The following is a 17,673-nucleotide window of genomic DNA, read 5'->3' as shown; positions in this document are numbered from 1 at the left end:
TTGACTTCTTGCAAGGGTACTGCTACCACCTAACTAGGATCAGCAGTGGTCTTCCTGCAGAGCAGGTAGGCAGTCCCTGGTGATGCTCAGATGGCATGTCACGATGAGGTTGCATGCGGAGGTGGTGCCTTTCTCATTGTCATAGCACAGCACAGGCAAAGCCTTTCTTGGAGATCCTAAAGCTTGTGGGGTTTGAGTAAATTTAAATTTCAGTGAACTCAGGTAATTATATTAGAGATCTGGAGGACTGGGAAATAAATTAAATTGAGGTGCAAATCATTCATGACAGGACAGACTTGAAGGGCAGAATAGCCTGCTTCTGGTCCTCTGTTTCTCATTAATGCATTGAAACATGCGAGTGACCCATGGTTCACAAAGTTCCAGTCTGTTTGCAGTATTCTCTCTCTCAGCATTCACTGTTCCGACTGCTCACAATCCCTTCACATATCTTCCTTTCATGGAGTGACATTTAGCTGACCATGTTGCCATAGCACCGATTGTGTAGGAATATCTTTTCTGCTTCACCCTAAAAGTCCATCTCATTCTTACCTTGGAGAGGGAGGTGGAATTTAGAATTAGTTTCTTGTGGACGGTCTATTTCAAACAGTCTGCTGCAGGAAGCGTAGCTATTGAATCTTCTCTCAGAAAGTCTGAAGGACATGGATGGAATAAGATAAAGACTCATTATAGTGCAGTGTGGTAAATATTGCTGATGTTAGTCTAGACCGTGTGTCAAATTCCTGTCAGTTCTTCGGACATTTACTCCTGCTGCCTCTGTTTTGTTTGAATGTGTTCGTGTGTGCTTACTGAGCGTGAGTGAGAGTCGTCATCATTGCTTGCCTTCCGTCTTCTTTTATCACGCCTGCTTTCTGTGTAAGTTATTCGCAGACGGAGTTGCGGAGAGGAAGGGCATGGGCTTGAGGGGTGGATCCTTCCTCACTGGGGAAACTTTGCAAGTGGTTGTGCTACCCCGGAGGGAGCCTGCTGCCAGCCCATTCAAATGAACAGAACTGTATTGACTAATAGATGCATTAAAGCCAAAACTAAACTGTGAATGGATCGAATTCCAAATCACTGATGGTTGATGGGTCTCTAAAAATACCAAAACATTGAAGTGGTATGGGCTATTAGACAAGAAGTTCCCCCCTCCGCCAGTGGATAGCACAGCAAGGAAATGACTTCTGAGCAAGCAGGATGTTAGGGAGGGGTTTAAAGAACAATAGCCTCTAACAATACTGTGTGTCAAAGGGATTTTGTCCACTTGAGAATGTTGCGAAGAAACCTTTTAACTGTGCCCTCGTTGTTCTGGGAGTGCAGGGTTTAGTCTTGTTGTGGGGTCTGAGAGGTCTAATTCAAATAGACTGGGTGGCCAACTGCTGTGCCTTTCAGCTTCCCTTTCAAAGTGGTTCCTCTGCATGGCACACTGTGAACCCAGATACCCTTGCTTAAGCTGCTGCCTTTCGTGACATGTTTGTAATCTCTGAGGGTGATTAAGACCCGCTTTAGTTGCTCTGCAGGACTAATGTGAGGAAATCCTTACACCGGACAATATCATCTTGGGTTGGGGTAAGCAAGAAGGAACTGCTACACTGACTGGCCGGTTTATAAGGAAGCTGCAATGGTTGCTTCTGGGTTCAATATTCATTCGCCCTCCCCAAAGGCATTTCCTCTCACTGGACCATGGTTACAGCAGGTGCACAGTGTCCACCTACCAGCTAAACTATTTCACATCACTCAGTCGTTTGAACATCATTATGACTGATCTATTGCAATCTCCACAATGTGTCAGGGATGACCATTGCAGACAAATAAGGGAAGCTTGTACTCCTCCCCCTCCTTTCACCTCCTTATTCTGACTTTTGCCCCCTTCCTTTCCATAGTCTCCACCCAAAACATCGACTGCTTTTGCCCCTCCATAGAAGCCGTCTGAACAAAGTTCAACCAGCACTTTGTGTTGCTCAGGAATGCAGATTCTTTTTTTTGACCTTGCCTTGACCCATATCATTACTGTTCCAACTACTCTGGCACAGACCATTGATTGAATGACCAACATTGTTTCACGAAGTAATGCCATTGTTTACCTTGAGCTGTAGTGGAGAGCTGACTTTTTTCCTGTGTTTACATAAAGGACACCCATCATCAGCAAGGGAGTTTGGATATTTGGCTTCAATTGGATTTGTTGGAAGTTAGCAACAAAGCCACATTTGGTTTTAATAAAGTTGAATGTGCCCTCAGCTTATAAACATAAAGAGAATGATTGCCTGCCACATTGTTAACTGTGAGCATTTGGAAGTAAGGTGCCAGACTTTGCTTACTTCAATATCTCTGTGTTTCTATGTTTCTGTTGCAACGCACTAAATGCTAGAAGAACTCATTGGGTCAGTGAGCATCTGTGGAGTGAAACAGGCAGTCAGCATTTCAGGTTGAGACCTTTCATTTGGACTGAATCCTATTCCAGATGAAGGGGCTCAGCCCAAAACATTGTCCATCCATTTCCCTCTACAGTTGCTGCCTGACCTGCCAAGTCCGCCCATTATTTTGTGTGTTGCTCCACATTCCAGCATAAGCAGACTTCTTTGTCCTCTTTTTCTGTTTCTATGTCAGGTGGGGCAAGTGCCCCTGAGGGAAGAGATTATCGCAGGTTGAAAATTAACAATGCTCTTCAGAAAGGGTCTGGACTGAATGGGTTGATCAGAGATCCAGCGGGTGTTCAGACAGACAATGGAGCACAGTTAAGACAGGACCTGAATGGAAATGGTGGAGAATTTTGGAGATGGCTGTAGAGCTGAGAAGTTTGGCATTAAAAGCTGAATGAGAGATACTGTTTCATGTATAGAGTGATCTACCTAAAGAAGGATGGATACATTGAACCCTCTGAAGTTGCCCAGATAACAATATTAATTTTAAATATACTGGCTGATATTAAACCTGTGATTAAGAGCTGCTTCCGTGTGAAACCCCTCCACCCCCAACAGGAATTTCTCAGTGATCATCTGTGCAGAATGGTTTTGGGCAAATATCATAAAAATAAATCTTATAAGATGTAGGAGCAGAATTAGGCCAATTGCCCCATCGAGTCTTCTCTGCCATTTCATCATGGCAGATTCAATTTTCCTTTCAGCCCCAGTCTCCTGCCTTCTCCCCATATCCCTTCATGCCCTAACCAATCAAGAATTGATCAACCTTTGCCTTAAATATACATAAAGTCTTGAACCTCCACAGCTGCCTGTGCCAAAGAATTCGACAGATTCACCACTCTCTGGTTAAAGAAATTCCTCTTCATCTCCATTCTAAAAGGACGTCCTCTATTTTGAGACTGTTTCAGCACTTCCTTTCTAAGATAAGGGTCCAAACCTGCTCACAATACTCCAAGTGAGGCCTTGCCAGTGCTTTATAAAGTTTCAACATTACATCCTTGCTTTTATATTCTAGTCCTCTTGAAATGAATGCTAGCACTGCATTTGCCTTCCTTAACACAGACTCAACCTGCAAATTAACCTTTAGGGAATCCTACACATGGATTCCCAAGTCCATTTGCACCTCGTTTTTTTTTGTGTTTTCTCTCCATTTAGAAAATAGTCAACTATTTCATTTCCTCTGCCAAGATGCATGAGCATATACTTGCCAACACTATTCTATCTGCCACTTCTTTGCCCATTCTCCTAATTTGTTTAAGTCCATCTGTAGCCTCTCTACCTCCTTAAAACTATCTGCCCCTCCACCTATCTTTATGTTGTCTGCAAACTTTGCATCAAAGCCATCAATTCCATCATCCTAATTATTGGCATATAATGTAAAAAGAATCAGTCCCAACACAGACCCTTATGTGGAATGCCACTAGTCACTGGCAGCCAACCAGAAAAGGTTCCCTTTATTCCCACTCTTTGTCTTCTGCCAATCAACCACACTTTATCCATGCTAGAACCTTCCCTGAAATACCTTGGGCTCGCAGCTTGTTAAGAAGCCTCATGTATGGCACCTTGTCAAAGGCCTCTGAAAATCCAAGTACACAACATTAACTGATTCTCCTTTGTCTATCATGCTTGTTGATTCTTCAAAGAATTCCAACTATATTGTCTGGCAAGATTTTCCCTTGAGAAAACCATGCTGACTGTGGCCTATTTTATCATGTGCCTCCAAGTACCCTGAGACCTCATCCTTAACCTTGATAATTGACACCAACATCTTCCCATCCACTGAAGCCAGACTAACTGGCCTATAATTTCCCTCCTTCTGCCTCTCTCCCTGCTTGAAGAGTGGAGTGACATTTGCAATTTTCCCGTCTTCTGGCACTATTTTAGAATCTAGTGATTCTTGAAAGATCATCACTGATGCCTCCAAAATCTCTTCAGCCACCTCTTTCAGAACTCTGGGGTGTACACTATCTGGTACTGGTGACTTATCTACTTTCTAACCTTACAGTTTCCCAAGAACCTCCTCTCTATTAATGGTAACTTCACACACTTCATGACCCCCGACACCAAGAACTTCTGCCATACTGGTATTGTCTTCCACAGTGAATACTGATGCAAAATACTTATTCAGTTCATCCGCCATTTCCTCGCTCCCATTACTATCTCTCTAGCATAATTTTCCGGCAGTCCGTTGTCCACTCTCACCTTGTGTTGTGTTTTCAAAAGCTTTTCAGTCCTCTAACTTCTCACTGATTTGTTGCTCTATTATGTCCTCTCTTTGGCTTTTATGACTTCTCTTGTTAGCCACAGTTGTGTAATCTTTCCTTTCGAATACTTCTTCCTCTTTGGGATGTACTTTAGATGATGTCGTTGTGCATTTAAGCCCCCCCCCCGCCCCATGCTTAGCATGCTGTCAATCATCTTTACAGCATCAGCTGATGATCACGGTTTGAATCCTGTCACTGTTTCTGTAATGAGCTTGTGCATTCTCACCGTGACCATGTGGGTTTCCTCAGGGTGCTTCAATTTCCTCCCAAAGATGCCTGGTTGGGGATTAGGGATTAGAGAGTTGTTTGTATGCTTTGTTTGTGCCAGGAGCATGGCAACACTTATGGGCTGTCCAGCACGTTCCTTGCTGATTTGATTTGAAGCAAATGACGCACTTCACTGTATGTTCCAATGCACATGTGACAAATAATGTTGACTGTTATCTTGTACAGAGCTGCCGTTGCACTCTTTGGGAATGACATTGTGTCCCCAAATGTCTTGCACCTTGCTCCCCCCACCCACCCACCCACCCACCCTCCCTCCCTCCCTCCCTCCCTCCCTCCCTCTGGATTATGTGTGAATTCCAAAGTCTTTAAGGGTGTGCTGTCTCTGAGGCAAGTAGTCCAGGAAACACTCTCTGTCCTGAACACCTCACAGTGTTCGCAGCTCTGACAGACTCCATAATGTGGAGCCAAAACGTAAGCAGTAGGCACTTGCCATAAAGTTAATCACATGGATAAAAGAGTACACAAGCTCCCACATACTGTAACAGCCACACATATCCCATTGTTATTTGTCAACTAATTTAGTGCTAAATCAAGATTCCTTCATTATTTTTATTGAATAAATTTAACTCAATGCTATGTTAGTTTTGAACTAATTGCAAAGTTAGCAGCAATAACTTAGTTGCCGTACTTGTGATGTCTCACTATAGATTTCCAATGTGGAAGCTTTCAGACTGTTCCATTATAAACTGTCACACTAAATGCCAGTGTGAAGGTTCTCATATTGTCCCCACTCGCTGTCACCAAAGCCATGTTCTTCATAATCGTTGCACTCTGAGGACAGCTATTTACAAACCACAACAGTCTTCCACTGCAAAGGCCTGTAAAAAGTTGGTGGACACTGCCCGATCTGTCACGGAAAAGCCCTCCCCACCATTCAGCACATCTACAAGGAGAGCTTTCTGCAAGAAAGCAGCATCCATCAAGGACCCCCACCATCCAGGCCATCTCTTCTTTAACTGCAGCCATCAGCAGCTTCAGGTCCCACACCACCAGGTTTAGGAGCAGTCATTACTCTTCAACCGTTAGACTTCTGAACCAGCGTGGATAAGTTCACTCACATTAACATTGAACTGATTCCACAACCAATGGACTCACTTTTAAGGACTGTAAACTCTACAATTCGTGTTCTTGGTGTTATATATACAGTGGCATGCAAAAGTTTGGGCACCCGTGGTCAAAATTTCTCTTATTGTGAATAGTTAAGTGAGTAGAAGATGAACTGATCTCCAAATGTCATAAAGTTAAAGATGAAATGTTCTTTTCAACATTTTAAGCAAGATTAGTGTATTATTTTTTATTTTGTACAAATTTAGAGGGAGAAAAAGGAAAGGAGCACCATGCAAAAGTTTGGGCATCCCAAGAGATTTGTGCTCTCAGATAACTTTTAGCAAGGTCTCGTACCTTAATTAGCTTGTTAGGGCTATGGTTTGTTCACAGTCATCGTTAGGAAAGGCCAGGTGATGAAAATTTCAAAGCTTTATAAATACCCTGACTCCTCAAACCTCGTCCCAACAATGGGCTCCTCTAAGCAGCTGCCTAGAACTCTGAAAATTAAAATAAATGATGCCCACAAAGCAGGAGAAGGCTATAAGTAGATAGCAAAGTGTTTTCAGGTAGCCATTTCCTCAGTTCATAATGTAATTAAGAAATGGCAGTTAACGGGAACAGTGGAAGTCAAGTTGAGGTCTGGAAGACCAAGAAAACTTTCTGAGAGAACTGCTGGTAGGATTGCTAGAAAGGCAAATCAAAACGCGTGTTTGACTGCAAAAGACCTTCAGGAAGATTTAGCAGACTCTGGAGTGGTGGTGCACTGTTCTACTGTGCAGCGACACCTGCATAAATATGACCTTCATAGAAGAGTCATCAGAAGAAAACCTTTCCTGCGTCCTCACCACAAAATTCAGCGTCAGAAGTTTGCAAAGGAACATCTAAACAAGCCTGATGCATTTTGGAAACAAGTCCTGTGGACTGATGAAGTTAAAATAGAACTGTTTGGCTGCAGTGAGCAAAGGTATGTTTGGAGAAAAAACGGTGCAGAATTTCATGAAAAGAACACCTCTCCAACTGTTAAGCACGGGGGTGGATCGATCATGCTTTAGGCTTATGTTGCAGCCAGTGGCACGGGGAACATTTCACTAGTAGAGGGAAGAATGAATTCAATTAAATACCAGCAAATTCTGGATGCAAACATCACACTGTCTGTAAAAAAGCTGAAGATGAAAAGAGGATGGCTTCTACAACAGGATAATGATCCTAAACACACCTCAAAATCCACAATGGACTACCTCAAGAGGTGCAAGCTGAAGGTTTTGCCATGGCCCTCACAGTCCCCTGACCTAAACATCATCGAGAATCTGTGGATAGACCTCAAAAGAGCAGTGCATGCAAGATGGCCCAAGAATCTCACGAAACTAGAAGCCTTTTGCAAGGAAGAATGGGCAAAAATTCCCCCAAACAAGAATTGAAAGACTCTTAGCTGGCTACAGAAAGCGTTTACAAGCTGTGATACTTGCCAAAGGGGATGTTACTAAGTACTGACCATGTAGGGTGTCCAAACTTTTGCTTCGGGCCCTTTTCCTTCTTTGTTATTTTGAAACTGTAAAAGGTGGAATAATTTTGCTTAAAATATTTAAAAAATGTGTCATCTTTAATTTTATGCTTTTTGGAAATCAGTTCATCTTTTACTCGCTTAGCTATTCACAGTAACAGAAATCTTGACCAGGGGTGCCCAAATTTTTTTCCTGCCACTGTGTGTGTGTGTGTGTGTGTGTGTGTGTGTGTGTGTGTATATTTATTATTTGTTTCTTAGTTTTGTATTTGTAGTTTGTCTTATTTTGCTCATTGTTTATGTTTTGTCTTTGTTTATATGTAGATTTTCATTGATTCTGTTGTATTTTGTTGTCCTATTGTGACTACCCGGAAGAAAATGAATATATATGGTGATAGATGTGCGTACTTTGATAATAAATTTAATTTGAACTTTGAGATACTCTTCTCTCACAACCCCTAATCTGTCAGCTAATTGATACAACTTTCTCCTGCTAACACTGCTCTCTGCAGCGATGGGAGCTTGTGTACAAAAAATCTGTTTGAATTTGATTATGTAAAGCCATGTGGGTGGTGAAGTGAACTGACTGTGAACCTTTGTACAAAACAAGAGCAAGCACTCCATTCAATATCTGTGCAATGCACCTTACTATGCAACACTGGCTAAATGCACATTCTCAGATCATTTATGATTCATAGTCCACTGTATTTTTATGAAAAGTTCAGAGTGTTTGCTCCAATTATAAACTCAACCTTCTGTGTGAAAAAAGCAGAATAATTTCGCTAGAACCTCGCTGGCAACAAGCTCGCCCCCCCGCCCCCCCCACCCCCCCCGCCCCACAATACATTCCATGCTCATGAGTATTTGTCCAGAAATTGCCCTCTGGAATTGAAATCGCAGCCCAGTAGTACACTGTGGTATATGGATTAATGTATATCTTCAAGATCTTCAAGGTGACTGTTCTGGGTCTTGAAAGGGAGCAAGGAAACATTTAAAGTACTTAAGATGATGGATTAGTGCTTTCTGTCAAGGATATCAATACCTGTTTTCATTACCAATTACTTCTAAGTGGGAGCCTTTCTATGTTCTCTGTTGGCTGAAACCAAAAGTAGGGATTTAATGACTGTTGAGCTTCGTTCTACCACTTCACCTTCTGAAGATTCGCAATGCCTTCCCAACACTCCTTCCAGTCCTTCCTCGAGATACTTTATTGTCGCCAAACAATTGATACTGGAATGTACAATCATCACAGCGATATATGATTCTGTGCTTCCTGCTTCCTGGATTACAAATCGATAGTAAATATTAAAAAGTTAAATTATAAATCATAAATAGAAAACAGAAAAATGGAAAGTAAGGTGGTGCAAAAAAAACCGAGAGGCAGGTCCGGATATTTGGAGGGTACGGCCCAGATCTGGGTTAGGATCCCTTCAGCAGTCTTATCACAGTTGGAAAGAAGCTGTTCCCAAATCTGGCCATACGAGTCTTCAAGCTCCTGAGCCTTCCCCCGCAGGGAAGAGGGACGACAAGTGTGTTGGCTGGGTGGGTCGTGACCATCTCTGTATGTTCCACTGCCAGTATCAGTCTCCATTCAGCAGTCTCCATTAAGGCAGTCACATTGTATCTATTACCACCTATTTGTGCTGCTAATTCATCCACCTTGTTATGAATTCTCACAGAAACCTAAGCCCTCTAGTTTTAGACGACTCAACCCTGGGATACAGAATCCTGAACTGTACCTATGCATTCATGGAGTTGTACAGCACAGAGGTGGCTCTTTCAGCTCACCACGTCTGTGTTGACCTTAATGCCCACCTGCACTAATCCTATTTCCCTGTATTGGGTCTGTATCCTTCTATATGCCTTGCCTACTTAAGTACCTCCTAAATTTTAAACGTTTTAATATTTTAGTGTAGATATACAACATTACCGCACAGTACAGGCCCTTCAGCTCACGATGTGTTAACCCTTTAACTTACACTAAGATCAATCTAACCCTTCCTTCCTATACAACCCTCTATTATTCTATCATCCATCTAAGAGTCTTTAAAATGTCCTGAGTGTATCTGCTACTAATACACCCACCATTCTCTGTGTAATAAACCTACCTCTGACATCCCCCTATACTTTGCTTCAGTCACCTTAAAATTATGCCTCCTGGTATTAGCCATTTCTATCTTCGAAAAAAGTCTCTGACTGTCTACTTGATCTATGCCACTTATCATCTTGTACACCTCTATCCAGTCACTTCTTACCACCTATTGCTCAGCTATCCTCCTAAGGCGTGCTGTACAATCCAGGCAGCATCCTGGTAAATTTCTTTTTCAGCATCTCTAAAGCTTCTACATCCTTCTTATTAATGAAGCGACCATAACTGAACACAATATTCCAAGTGTAGTCAAACCAGAATTTTATAGAGCTGCAGCAGAATCTCATTTTCTTTATCTTTATTTCTATTTTCTTACTTAGACCCAATGTATTAATTTAAAAAAATATTTGTAGCAGATATTACTGTTTTTTCTTCCTGATGCAGTCCGATTATCCCTACCCGAATCATTTTCTGCTCTGCTTCCTGTTGCTCTTCTCTGCAATTGAGATTTACTTTCAGTGACTCATTTCTCCCTTATTTAGTTTGAAGTCTTGTTTATTTCTGTTACTTAATTCACTTACACTCTCTTCCTCAAAGTGGCCCACAAATTGATACCCATTTCTCCCAGACTAGTGTTGGGCTATGTATTCATCTCTGATATATTAAATCCTGTGCCAGTTTGCTCATGGCTCAGATTAAAATCTAGAGTTATTACCTTAGTGAGTCTGCACAAATTCTTTCAGAAGAGCCACTTCCTTATTCCACTGTTTTGATGGTACCCACACAGAACAAAACTGGATTCTTCCCCCCCCCCCACCCCGGTTCAGAGTAGTTGTCCCTCACCTTCATGCCAGATGGTTCACAGAACCTTTGGTTCATTTCCCGCTTCACTGGACTGTGTTTATCAACCATTATATACCCCATTAGAACTATAGTCTTAATAGGCCAGCCTGAATGACTTCCTGTGCCATGGTGTCAGAGTCCATTTGCTCATCCTCCTTAGCATCCCGGCATTGTGGATAGTACGGTCCCTGTACTGCTGGACATTGTGGGCTTACTATATTTATGTCAGAATGGTGACACTTGTGGGCTGTCCCCAGCATATCATATGGTGTGTTTTTTAGCGTAAACGACCCATGTTTCCATGTATACGTGATAAATAAATCTAAATCTATTCTGTAGGAGCGGCATTGTACACAGAACTGCTCCTGCACTATAATGGAGTGGCATTGTACACAGAACTACTCCTGTACCACAAATATTTGTATAATGGAGTGGCATCGTGCACAGAACTGCCCCCGTACTATAATGGAGTGGCTTTGTACACAGAACTGTCCCTGTGCTATAATGGAGTGGCTTTGTACACAGAACTGCCCCTGTGCTATAATGGAGTGGCTTTGTACACAGAACTGCCCCTGTACTATAATGGAGTGGCTTTGTACACAGAACTGCCCCTGTGCTATAATGGAGTGGCATCGTACACAGAACTGCCCCTCTGCTATAATGGAGTGGCTTTGTACACAGAACTGCCCCTCTGCTATAATGGAGTGGCTTTGTACACAGAACTGCCCCTCTGCTATAATGGAGTGGCTTTGTACACAGAACTGCCCCTGTGCTATAACGAAGTGGCAGAACTGCTCTTATACTGTATATACAATTGCAGAAACATGCCTGTTCTCTTTGGGAGTGGCACTGTGAAAAAAGGAGCCTTGATTGTAGTGGTTGAGATTTGTACTGCATACAGAGCTACTGCAGCAATAGATATACTTTCCACTTTCCATGAATGAGTCAACGAAATGGTTAACAAATCCAAAGTTTTTCACGGTGGAGTATTTTTTGACTAAAAGATGGGTTGAAGTAGTTCTGGTCTGATGATGATACGTGATCTTTGTGCAAATATACCACTCATTTCAGGGATTTCTTGTGCATTCATTGGGAGCTACCTCTCGTAACCATGGCAATGACAAGCAAGTCACTGAGTTGTTTTTCATTGCTTGCTCTACGCTGTAACAGCTGGTGTTGCCTGAGACCAGGTTGTGAAAATTGCCATCTGAGCTATATTTCCACTGATGTTCAATAAGCCTTCAGTTTCCCCTCTGTTTCCTGTGTGCTGATCTTTCTCCTTTGGTTGATTTTTACATTAAGAGAGGCCAACTCTGCCTGGAGTGGTCAAGTGTATAAGGGATCAATGCTGAGTTCAACTCTTCCCTCACCTGGTGAGTGTGCACATTTCAGCTGGAAGACATAGTGTCAAACAGCACAGAAATCGGCCCTTCAGCCCAACCAGGACTCCCTGCAAGTCCCATTTGCTTGCATTTGGCCTATATCCTTCTGAACCTTTCTGATCCGTGTAACTGTCTAAATATCTTTTAAGTATTGTAATCATATCTGCTACTACCACTTCCACTGGAAACTTGTCCCATGTATCCACCACCCTCTGTGTGCTAAAACTTGCCCCTCACATCACCTTTAAATCTTTCTCCTCTCACCATAAACCACTACACTCCAGTTTAGACTCCCCTATCCTGGGGAAAAGATGGTGACCACTCATCTTATCTGTGCCCCCCTCATAATTTTATAAGCCTGTATAATGTCACCTCTCAGCCTTGTTTAGTCCCGGCCTATCCAGTTTTTCCTTGTAACTCAAGCCCTCTAAGAATGAAGCCTGGCTGCTTTCTTTGTTTCCGGAATGTTCCTGTGACCTTTTGATTAAGGCTTTCTCGGTGATCCCAAGACCACCCATAGTGCGTATATAGCCCAATGACAATGCGATGGCAATCGCAGAGCATGTGACACTGCTGTCAAAATGGTCAGATTCATATCCCTTCAGTTATCACATCTACATCGAAGAATACAGCGCAGTGTGTCATTTGCGTTGATAACCAACACAAACTAAGGATGTGCTGAGGGCTGTCCGCAAGCGTTGCCACTCAATTCGGTTCCAGCATAGCATGCTCACAATGTTCAGCATCTGGCACTGGAAGGATAATTTAAGAAAATGTGCGGTTTTCTTCTCCAGTGAGAAGAACAGAAATCACAAACTTGTTAAAATGGCGAAACTAAAAGGCGTTGTGGTATGAGATGATCTGTGTGCCCTTGTGCATGAATTACAAAGTTGACATGCAGACACTTGTAAACAGAAAATGCAAATTGAATGTTACATTATATTGCCAAGAGGCTAGAGTATACAAATGGGGAAATTTTGCTACAAATGTTACATTTCAACTGGATATTGTGTACAATTTTGGTCTCCATATTTGCATTGGAGACAATATTGAGAATGTTTACTAGGTTGCTCCACAGGCATTTATCTGTATGACAGCAAGTCACTGGGGGAAGTAGGTAGATACTCTGTGGAAGAACAGACAGATATTTTATTTCTGTTGAAATATCTTCCAAGCACTGTGTATTCTACTTGATGTTTTCCTGTATCCTGACAATGAAGTGGAGCTTAGAAAAATAGAGGGCTATGGGTAACCGTAGGTAATTCCTAAAGTAAGTGCATGTTCGGCACAGCATTGTTGACTGAAGGGCCTGTATTGTGCTGTAGGTTTTCTATGTTTCTATGAAGTGATGGGCAGGTATTGCTTGTGTCTTGGGAGAAGAGTTGCAGAATAGTTTAGCACAAGAATGCCAAGGATTGAGAGTGTTACATCTTGTGTGTTCATCTAGAGGATTTAATTGTGCCCTTGCATAAACGGGGCTCCAATAAAGCCTTCAGAAATAGTTGTACATGTTGCTTTCAGCAGTTTCGAATGGCCATTGATCATAGCTGTGAACTGAAAGGGGAATGCTCTATGTGCCCCACTCTATGGAGCCACTGAAGGATGGCGCTTTTGTGTCGAATCTTTCAGACTGACAGCGTTATGTTAAAATAGCACTCCTCCATTGTTGCCTTCTCTTCGCATCCCAACCTGCACTAAACACGAACAAACGCAGGAACAGTGATGGGAAGGGATAAAAATATGCAGAGGGGCTTTTCCCTTTTCTGCTTGTCCTTTATGTCCTGAGTTTTGTTTCCCACTTGCAACATCCAGCTTTAAAGGACTGAGTTTTGGGGATTCTGCTGAATAAGGGGAGGGAAGCAAATTACATTGTTTAAAGGAGGAAAGGCAAAGGCAAGAGAGACTTGTTGATAGATGTTCATCCTTGGTTATGTGCTAAACGTGATACACCGATGATGGCTCTATGTTCAGCATCACTGCTGTAGTTCATATTCAGTCGTTATAACCAGCGCCCACTTCCTCTTTGTTCATATTCAGTCATTACAACCAGTGCCCACTTCTGCTTTGGAAAGGAAACATAAAAGAATTGATATCACGGGGGTGTTATGGATGTTGGTGTTCTTCGAATGTGTTCTCCACCTCAACAAGAGCTGGTCATGTTTGAAATGGACAAAATTAGTAGATGCATTCTATGTGTTTTCAGTAATATTATAACTTACTGACAGGAACAATGAATGGTTCACGCCACTTGCCAGATGTGGACTTCAATCTAAATGTGCAATTAAAGAGATTGTCTGCTATTGTTTTGTATACAATGTGGAAAAGTAAATGCATCCTGCTATAACTTAGTCATGGAGGGATACACCATGGAAGCAGGGTCTTTGATTCACTGAGTCCATGCTGACCATCAGTCACCCATTACATTAATCCTAAACTAATCCCATTTCACTCTCCCATATTCCTATCAACACTCTGATTCCACCAGTCACTCAGACCCAGACCAATTTACAGTGGTCATATTAACCTACTGACCTATATTGTTGGGATGTGGGACAAAACTGGAGCAGAGTGAACCCATAGAGCTACAGAAACATCACAGACAGCACCAGAGATCAGGATTGATCTCGGGTCTTCACTGCTGTGAAGCAGCACCCCAAAGTATTCGGTTTGAGAGTCGCCCTGACTTGCTTGAGGACATCACTAAAACAGTGCATGCTCTATTGAATAGTATGAGCTGATGCTGTTTTATATCCAGATGACTCTAGACTTGTTGTCAAATGGTTCTTGCTCCCTGAGATGAACCATTGGTCAAGCTGGAGGAGGTGTTTTGAATTTGTCGAGGTGGTTTAAATTTGTTAAGGTGAAGTAATGGAACATAAGGATGGATGAATTAGATGCTGCTGGATGACCTTCTCCATTGGTCTGTTGGAGAAAGGCCAAGATGGGGCAGCTGATCTCTGAATCACATAGAAAAATCTGAAGTTTTGGGGAGGTGGAAGCAAGATGTGGCAATTTAGACCCTTGAGCTTGTTGCTTTTGCTCTGAGATAAAATGGTGAAATGCTGGACGGGCACTGCAGATTAAACAGTTTCAGGGCAGAGAAAAGCAAAACTAACATTTCAGGTTGACAGCCTTTTGTCACTGAATTTGGATTATTGTTCTGTGCTGGTTGAGTTGCTCCATGTAAAAGCTGTTGTTGTATGTCCACACATGCTACCACAAGGGTCTAGCCAGAATAGAGCTAAAACTTGTCGTGTATGCGCGTGCATTCTGTGGTTGTGTAAGTTTAGGCTTTGCTGTGCTCTTCCTTGTTATTTGCTGTCTCTCCAAAGACAGTCGCAATTTCCACAGATGTACTGTGGAAGGCATTCTGACTGGCTGCTTCACTGTCTGGTATGGGTGGTGGGGGCTACTGCACAGGATTGAAATAAGCTGAAGAGGGTTGTAAACTTAGTCAGCCCCATCATGGGCACTCGCCTCCATGGTATCCAGAATATCTTAAAGGAGTGACACCTCAAAAAGGCAGCATCCATCATTAAGGACTCCTATCATCCAGGACTTAATCTGTTCTCATTGCTACCATCAGGAAGGAGGTACAGGTGCCTGGAGGCACATGCTTAAAAATTCAGAAACAGCTTTCCCTCTCTGCTGTTCAATTTCTGAATGGACATTGAACCCGTGAACACTACTTCACCACTCTTATTTATATTCTTGCACTGCTTATTTAATTTAACTAGTTAATATATATAAATACATATATACACTTTAATTCATGTTTTTTTCCTATTATTGTACTGTTGCCACAAATACAACAAATTTCACCGCATATACCAGTGATTCTGATTATTTGTAGAGTCACAGAACGGGTCCTTTGACCCACTGGGTCTCTGTTGACCACTAATCACCCAGTTTTGCTCTAATCCTTTTGTAAAACATTTTGTTCTCCTCACTTTCCCATCAACCACTCATCAACACACTAGGGGTAATTAACAGTAGCCAATTATCCCACCAACTGGCACATTCTTTTAGATTGTCGAGGGCACTTGAGAACCAGAGGACTCCCGCATGGACACAGGAAAAACATACAAATTCCATACGTACACTGCCGGATGCCAGGGTTGAACCTGGGCTGCCAGAGTTGTGAGGCAATGGCACTACAAGCTGCACCACTGTGCCACTAACTGTATTCGCACATTGCAGTTAAACATAGATTTGGGAAATAATATTTTAAAGAATACAATTGCAAAACTGATGATAATCTTCCTTTCCTTCTCTGATGTCTGCTTTTTGTTCTTTGTGAACATTTGTTACAAGAACTCACTGATTTTCAATTCAATCTAACTTTATATTGCACAATATAGCTTTATAAATGAGAAGTCATAATTTATCATTTCAGCTTGCTTTCAATTTTTGCATCTTTTTATATCTTAACTGGTAATTATCTGACTTGCAGCTAGTGTCTTAGCAAGGAAATTAAAGCCATCAGATTGATCCACTCTCTCTGCAATTTTGTAAGGTTAATGGGGTTACAATCTTCAGAAAGAGTAAAGCCTGTAGTTGTGGTACAGCAATGGATCTTAGTCAGGGAAAGCAACGTATTCATGACCTTCCTCACAGGACTCCCCCTGTCAATTCGTCCGACTACATATCCAGATGTTCGAATTTAATTCCCTTCTGTCACCCCACCCCCACCTTGCTTTCCCCCGATGCTTCTCACATCAGAGCTCAAGTCGTCTCTTTTCAGTTAGAATAACAATAGTCCACATCAAGCACAAAGGAAGACTCCCTCCATCCCTCCCTCATTACAGTCCCCTTTCAGGAACCTCTCTCCTTCCTGGAGAGTCCTCTTCGGTTCCGCATGGAAGCTATTGAGGATTCAAAGGAGGAGGATTTTATAACTGTATCTATTGTGAGGAGGCCAGCCCATCACGCTGTTTTGCTGTAGTCACAGTTCTCTATGGAGATTCACACAAGTGCTGTTTTGGATGCAGTTTTCAACTTCTGTCCTGTGGTGTTGAAACCAGAGCAAATAAGGACTTTTAAAAGAGGATTGCTGTTTCTTTTTCTTTTTAAAAAAAAAGCAAATTCTTTACGTTCGGACTGATAAGCTGCAGGAAATAAGATGGACAGTGGGTAGCAGTTTTCATTGGTACTCTGCTCTTGCATCACCCAGGTCACAGCCCATGGTGATGGGACACTGTTTGTTCCCAGTACACAGTGGTGTGCGACTTAGTGTGTGAAATAGTTTGTGATAGAAGTGCTCTACGGTGAAGTTATGGGTGTGAAATGCTATTGAAGGATTTGCACCGAGTTGTTGCAGTCCATTTCAGTGTTTATGCCCTTTGTGAAGAGATGGGAGGAAGTGGTTATTCAGGGCCATGATTTGCAATGCCATCCAAGTAAACTGCTTTGTCCTGTATGTTGACAAACTTGTTAGCTACTAGTGAAACTGCCCTCATTCAGATGAGTGGATAGTGTCCCATCACACTCCTGACAAGTTGCCTTCTACAGTGGTGTGGTTTTGGGAGGTGAGTCATTGCTGTTGGTTATTGAAGCCTCTGGTGTGAACCAGCCACGACATTTACAGAGTCAGTCTACTTAATGTTCCTCTCTCCCATCCCATCCAGGATGGTAAATATGAAGGATTCACGAGGAGGAATGCTGCTAAGTATGTAAGTAGATAGGCTGGGTATAGTTGGCATTCATCCTGTGAAACCCCTCTGGTGTAAACGTCATTTCCTTCAAAAATTCTACTTCCCTTTCCCATTCCAACTTTCAAGTCTATGGCCTCCTTTACTCCCATGATGAAGCCACTCTCAGGTTGGAGGAGCATCACCTCATA

Source organism: Mobula hypostoma, chromosome 9 (genome assembly GCF_963921235.1).
Source record: "Mobula hypostoma chromosome 9, sMobHyp1.1, whole genome shotgun sequence".
In the NCBI taxonomy this organism is placed as follows: domain Eukaryota; kingdom Metazoa; phylum Chordata; class Chondrichthyes; order Myliobatiformes; family Myliobatidae; genus Mobula; species Mobula hypostoma.
Note: the sequence above shows the minus strand (reverse complement) of the source record.